Source organism: Plectrocnemia conspersa, unplaced genomic scaffold, assembly GCF_051122295.1.
Source record: "Plectrocnemia conspersa isolate PC_06_02 unplaced genomic scaffold, ASM5112229v1 ptg000002l, whole genome shotgun sequence".
Classification (NCBI taxonomy): Eukaryota; Metazoa; Arthropoda; class Insecta; order Trichoptera; family Polycentropodidae; genus Plectrocnemia; species Plectrocnemia conspersa.
Window position 1 is genome coordinate 16,866,922 of NW_028277166.1, and position 7,154 is coordinate 16,874,075.

General features: G+C 29.8%; 1 long non-coding RNA gene across 1 annotated transcript; it reads left to right on the plus strand.

Annotated features, from left to right (window-relative positions):
- Positions 1-812: 812 nt before the first annotated feature.
- Positions 813-6,158, plus strand: LOC148237876 (uncharacterized). Its single transcript, XR_015808905.1, has 5 exons — positions 813-1,290; positions 2,797-3,144; positions 3,228-3,355; positions 4,395-4,563; positions 5,685-6,158. It is a non-coding gene; the product is annotated as an uncharacterized LOC148237876 (long non-coding RNA).
- Positions 6,159-7,154: the final 996 nt, after the last annotated feature.

Here is a 7,154-nt window from a genome sequence, read left to right on the forward strand (position 1 = left end):
GTAACAAATTTTTTACTCAAAAAACATGTTAAAAAAACGTCTTTATACTTTGAAAATATTAAATCAATTGTCAAATTAATCATTAGGCCAAAAAAAGTTGAGTAAAAATATCTTTCTTAAAACATTGTATTAAGTTAATTAAAACCAACTTAAGTAAAATGTAAATATAAAATAAGCCTAATATATGTATATTATAAAACAGAAAATAATGTGTCTGTCTGTCTGTTACAATAACTCATTCCAAAAAGTGAACAGTAGCGACGAGACATTTGCACACGTCATTCTTATGCAATTGCAATACCGACTTAAAAAGACATTCAAATAAATTTGTCATGAGCTACTTATATATAAGTTAAGAAACTTAGATTTCTCAAACGGTCTTGTTTGATTGTTTCTAGTGACTTAAATTGCTGCCGTCAGTATGTGAGCTATGAAAATCATCGTTTCAATGAGTATTTCGTTCTTTCTGGAATACCATAGGGATTCAATCTGAATCCTTTGATCTTTTGCTCTGTATCAGCAGTATAAATGCTACAATTGAATATTTATTATATGGAGATGACCTGAAAGTGCTTCAGAATATTCGCACAAATGCGAATTTACTCTTTTTACAGAAAGACATGAAGTCACTGTGTGGTCGAGACAATTGACCACCTTTTAGAATTGTCAATTTTTAGATGTTCTTACCCGGTGGAATTCTCTTACATATAAGTTGGGAAATGTTTCAGACTGAAATGCTTCCGTTGATTACTTGGGAGTGACGTTCGAGCAGGATGAAGAGTTATGTGGAGTGCATGTAGCTTTAATAATTTATTGCCAATTCACATTCTGTACGATACGGTAGTTCGTAGCGTCCTCGAATTGCCCGCGTCCGCGTCCAAGTGAAGCGATTATTGTTATTTATACTTTTAAAAAGTCTTGGCGTGCTGCAGAGCAACTATAGGCCTCTGGTTACTCATAACTGATTTAAATAATGTTTTTGAATAAAATCTCAAACCACTCTCACAAAAAAATCAATGAACAATAATCGTGATTTTTAATTCACAGAAATGTGATGTAATTTAAATTCACAGAAATGCGATTGTTCTTAATACAATAGCAAAGTGTTAATAAGTGCAGTTATATCACTCGGACATTTCCGTCAATTGTTTTGTTATCTAGCTATAATTTGAATAACTCTGGACTGCCATTGACATATCAGAGCTAGATTTTAAAGAAGAAACATGGCTCGTCTCGACGTTTTTGTAGTAGCTCTTGTATCTTTGGCTCTTTTTAATGTTATCGCCGCTGGTAAGTACATTTCTATACTATAAGACTAATAGTTGATTTGACTGGAGGGTCTGAGGATATTTGGATATATTATAGACAATATTTTTTCAAATTGCTTAACTATTTTATTTTTCGAAGTAAGTGAAAATATAGTAGATCTATGCGACATTTTGTGGAATTTGCAAGTATAATAATGAAGTACATCCAGCTTGTATTCTTTCTTAAATCGTATTTTTAAAACATTTAATATTATGGGTAAGTCATAAATAATCAAAACACGTTGTATGTGTATTACCATGGTGATGAATATTTATCGATATATAGACTATTAAAACACGATATATCATACATGATCATTGTCAGGACCGGCTCTAAGGATGTGACGCCCATAGGCCATTTTGACTTTCCCATATGACAAAAAAATACATTTTTAATTGTTCTTTTTATGTTACTATATATTTATATAATACATATAATCTTGTATTGTATATATACACCAATAAAAACATTTTAAGTAAACGAGCTAATTACAATAAGTAGACAAAGATTAAAACCCAATAGAGTTATAAATAAACGTAGATGAAATAGTTTTGTACTTTGTTTTTATAATGCTTAACAATTTTAAATAGAGGATTAGGTTTTACATTTGGTATATTTACGAAAATCGTCGTTAAATTAATACTGTTGCGACCTCTCCCCTTTGGAGATGGCCGTCTTTTCTTCTCGAAGGACCACCGTCTCTCGACGGAATTAAACGCCTCTAACTATAGAAATGCTTTATTCTCAGAGTTTACATCCTCAGAATCCTTGCTGACGCACGACCATACGCCGTGACAGCCGAAGAGCCTTCAGGTTATTTATACACAAAAAACCACGCACGGCCATAACACACTTTTATTCGGCCATGCATAAATATATGTAAACTTATCGGAACAAATACTTTTCTGATTTTCATTATTGTAATTATCCAATTTCTTTAAAACATCATCTTTAATTGCTAACATACTGAGCCATAGAAGATTTGAAATATTTCCATTCTTAATTAAAAGTTACATTTTTCTAAAAGTCCACATAAAAAATGTGCCAAAAAACGAGTTGGAAGTTTGCCGCAAAATATTTTGAATAAGTTTTATCGCAAAAGCATACCACATACGGTATGATAATAATAAGATAAGATGATTCGATGAGAAATAAATAAAAATTAATGTCAAGCATCTTGTTTCGAACATTTTAGAATATTATTGTGTTATTATATTAGCAACTATGATACAGGAACGAACATATCAGAAATAAAGAATGGTACAGAATTATTATACATATGATATTACCACATAAACTAAAAACAAAATACAACGATAAAAATAAAAACATTAACAAAAAGTTCAATTCAAGTTTATTTTTGTTTTGCTGTAAAAACACTTTCATCTATTGTATTTTTTAATCATATCAGTGACCTATTTGTAATGAGAACTATTTTATGCTATTAAATACATGTTAATATATTTTAATATAATATATGATTTACAGAATCATTGACAAGCTATTACGATGGACCCAAAATTTATCCATCTGGAGAGTACGCCGTTGTTAAGAGTGGAGAAAACATAACTTTGAGATGCAAAGGAAAGGAACCACTAACATGGGATTACGGTCGCTTAGAAGACTATGAAAAAAACATACACATATACGTATCCAATACATCGGACGAACACTACCCTTATGGAACCCTTCTAAATATAGTAAATGCCACCGTTCGCAACCTCGGATACTACTCGTGCATGTACAACCGTACTGATTACCATAACATGACAAAATTTCAATTAGAGCAATTGGAACTAGAGAGACAATCCAAACGGATTTATCTATTTGTAAATGGTATTTTATTTTGTCAATCAATATTTTTTTTACATTTTTATTGCAAACTTATATTTCTTATTTTACAATTGATACAACTTTAGATTCAATCGAGCTAATTAAGCACGGGATGGATGCAATAATTAGCTCAGATGAGCATAAAAACATAATAATTCCTTGTATTCCAACTTCACCCGATGTGGTTGTTACTCTGTATTTGGCTAAAGAAAAGGTATATCAAAATATTATATTAAATTTAATATAGATGAGCTTAAAGATTTGTTTTCATTTGTATATAATGGATGAGGCGCGAATATTGCTACAAGAAAAAATGTGTCCTGTTGTTTTTATATGCGAAGGATGTCTAAAAATTTATAGAATTTTTTATGCTTGATATATAAACAGATTGATAATTGTTTTCTTGTGCTCCTCCATTAGACACAATTCGATTAGTACATATAATTGTGTTTATAATCGTATTAATTTTGTTTTTTATTAATATTATTAATCATGGTTAGTTAAACAAAAAAAATATATTTAACGTTATTCGTTCCTTATCTTACACATATTTACATACATAATACAATTAGTATTTAGTACATATAAAAAAATGTTCCTTTTCAAATAGCATTTATAGTATTTTAAAACTTGTTCTCAAGACATGGCTTAGATTTGTACATCTCTTGGTTACATTATCCATACATTTTTTTTAATAACACTGCCTATTATCTTCCTGATAAAATTTTGATTAGCTGTCGATGAATCTTTTACTAAAGAAATTAAATCATCAGCTTGGAGTATATTACTTGTTCCCCTCTAATCCAGCGTTCTCACTACGACGGCGAGTTTGTAATGTGAACGCTCGATAAGCGGACGTTCACACTACGACGGCGACGGTGTGATTTTATTACTTTTGACTTTTGAGAAGTGATAATTGTTTTCTTCCGCTCCCCTATTGGACACAATTCGGTTATAATATACTTCGTAAGTCGTAGCGGGAGTGGTCGTTTAGCTCGTGGTATAATTGTGTTTTTAATCGTATTAATTTTGTGTTTGTTATTTATATTATTAATCATGTTTGGTTAAAAAAGCAGATATTAACCGTTATTCATTCCTTATCCTATACATATTTACATATACAATATGTACATTAAAAAAATGTTTCTTTACTATCCATAAAATCATATATTTGCCATTTAATGAGATAATAATTTAGATAAAGCCTAGAAAGTTATACATTTTTAAATTCACATTCTATATATTATGTTCAGGTGATACCAAATCAAAAAATGAAGATACTTAATGATAGAAAAGTGACATATAATAAATACAGTGGTTTCACAATACCCGATGCGCACGTTCAAGATGGAAATTTTCTGTATAACTGTACCGGTACTCGACAAGCATCTGATTCACAATATTTTTTTGTGGTTGTACAGCGTAGGTCTTTTTTAAACATTAAAATTGCTATATTAGTCGTTGGATATACAACTTATTAAATTCAATTTAAAGCAAAATATATATTGAAGTAAATCAATTTTCAATTTAAAAAAATATATTTGAGTAATATTTTAAATCGTAAAATAATGAAAAAATAATAAATTCACGAATGTTGAAAACAATGAACTAACTGTTGAAGATGATTAAGGTAATTTATTTAAATATATTATGTTAATTATACAAACTCTTTCTTTGAAAATGGATTTAATCAAGTTTGATATCTAATGACAAATATGTATAATATATATGTACATATACAAATAGCTTGTGTGTAAATATATAACTACCATTTTGAAAAATAATAGATTTTGAAAATATCAAAGGACCATAAAAATAAGTTCACCTGGGAAATTTTCGTTCATTTTAGTAGTGTTGCGCGAGGAAATAAGTCACATCAGACAATTTTGTTCGGGAACAAAGAAGGACTAAATTTTTTAGAAGAACTCACAATTATTTAAGTTTAATGCTTATACACCACCCTATACAAATAAACTAAATTAACATATTTTTCTGCAAAACTTTTGGGGGGAAAATATCTTTTGCTATTGGAAGCTAAAAAAAGGTCATCTCGGACATTTTTGTTTGTATACGTACTGGTAAACGAGCAAAAATATCTGCGGTGACCTTTTTTGTTTTAGCTCCCAGCAGCATCCGTAAACAAGTTTTTTAGCTCATTTTCTTAAATTTCATTTTAAAAATATGACTTTGTTCGCGGGCCGCCAATTGCACAACATTGATAAATATTATGAAAATGAATATGGTAGCTTTATATATTTATATACATATACATACATATGTATGTACATAATAGCTTCTACTAAATCCTAATAATAACGAAGTATATTTTCATAATATAATGATGTAAATAAAAATGTGATTATAATTTCCAAAAAAATAAAATAATAACCTCTCTGTCATTTGGTGCACAGTCTTGATTATAACTTTTCATTTAGAACTAAAAATTCTAACAGCACGCTGTATTTTCTGTATGTATGTATGTATATACTATGCATCGTTTAAATGTATCTTATAAATGTTATACAAAATTTATGTGATTTTAGATAATTAACTAAAACCAGCCCCCCACTTGACATCTGCCATTCGCCTAAGTTCAAGCTCAAGAAACCAAAAGCGAGACTAATTACGAACAACCATTACGAATGGGGTAGCGCACAACGAAAAAATCAACTCAACGAGAAGTACACCAATCCGTTACCAAAGTTCAGAACCAAAATGGTTCCACTAGTGAAGCGCTGTCCACTTATTTTTTAACTTTTTACTTAAAAAAATTATTTGGTTCGCGGGCTGCAAAAATAAAGGGCAGAAAAGTGAAGGGTACGAAAACTCGCATCCACGAAACCATGAAAAATGGCATATACTACATACTTACATAAATATATTATTATATACATACTAATATGATAGTTATGTAAAATGTAAAATGCAATATATTTAGTTGAAAAATTTAGTTAAAATGCAATATATATTTTATGTATTCTGTATATATGTATAATATATATTATTGTCCTTTTTAATGACGCAGTTATTTTTCATCTATCAGATAAGGATAGCTTCCACTTCCATGGAAATAAAATAAAGTGGGTTAACCGCATTGTTGTTCTATAAATTTATGGAATTAAAACCATTATAAATGATATGATAATAACTATGACACATGAGTTGTTTGCACCTTTGAACGCCTGATATTATCTTCTCATTAATCAGTTATTCGATTATTTTTTTTAAATATATGTAATATATAAAAACCTTAGTGCAAAAGATGAAGTGAAACAGTGAAAATCGAAAAACTGATATCATTGTGTATTCGGCAATGTGGTTTTCGACAAGATAATTTTTGCAGTTGCTTAAAGGCTGTAAGTAATAGTTCAAATATTTAAATAAATAATACCTCTAATGCCTTCACAATAGTAGTTATACAATTTTCATGACTTTTCACTAACTTGAGCTTCCTGAATGCTTCGAGGAGCAGAAATTGATGTCGTCATTATTATCACAAGTATGTAAAGTTTCGAATGAATGCTTTTTAATTAAGTAGAAAATAGTATGCGGTATCATTTATTTTAATTTTATTATTTACAGGCGTAGGTGCAAGTCCAAATGTAAAATACGCCAAAGGGAACCATAAGAAAAGCCCAAAAGCTGCGAACACCGACGAATCGACAATTCCGGGTCTTTGGAAACACTTTCACTTACAGCGGCAATTTTAATGCACGGGCTTTACCCTATCTCCAACGCTTCCAGACTCTTTATTTTTTTTTCACTACATTGCTAATTGTTTGCTTAGTAGGACAATGAAATTTACCACAATCTTCCCGTAAATTTCGATGCACAGTTCGTACAGACTTATAACAATCGAACAATTTCAACGCGTTAAGCGGTGGTTAAACAATCCATTTTAAGAATGTGTTGTTGCAAACTAAAAAAATATTAGAAAAAAAATATAATAACCAAATCTCTGATGAAACTATAATTATATAATGATCGGAATAGAAATTAAAAAGCAGTAGGGT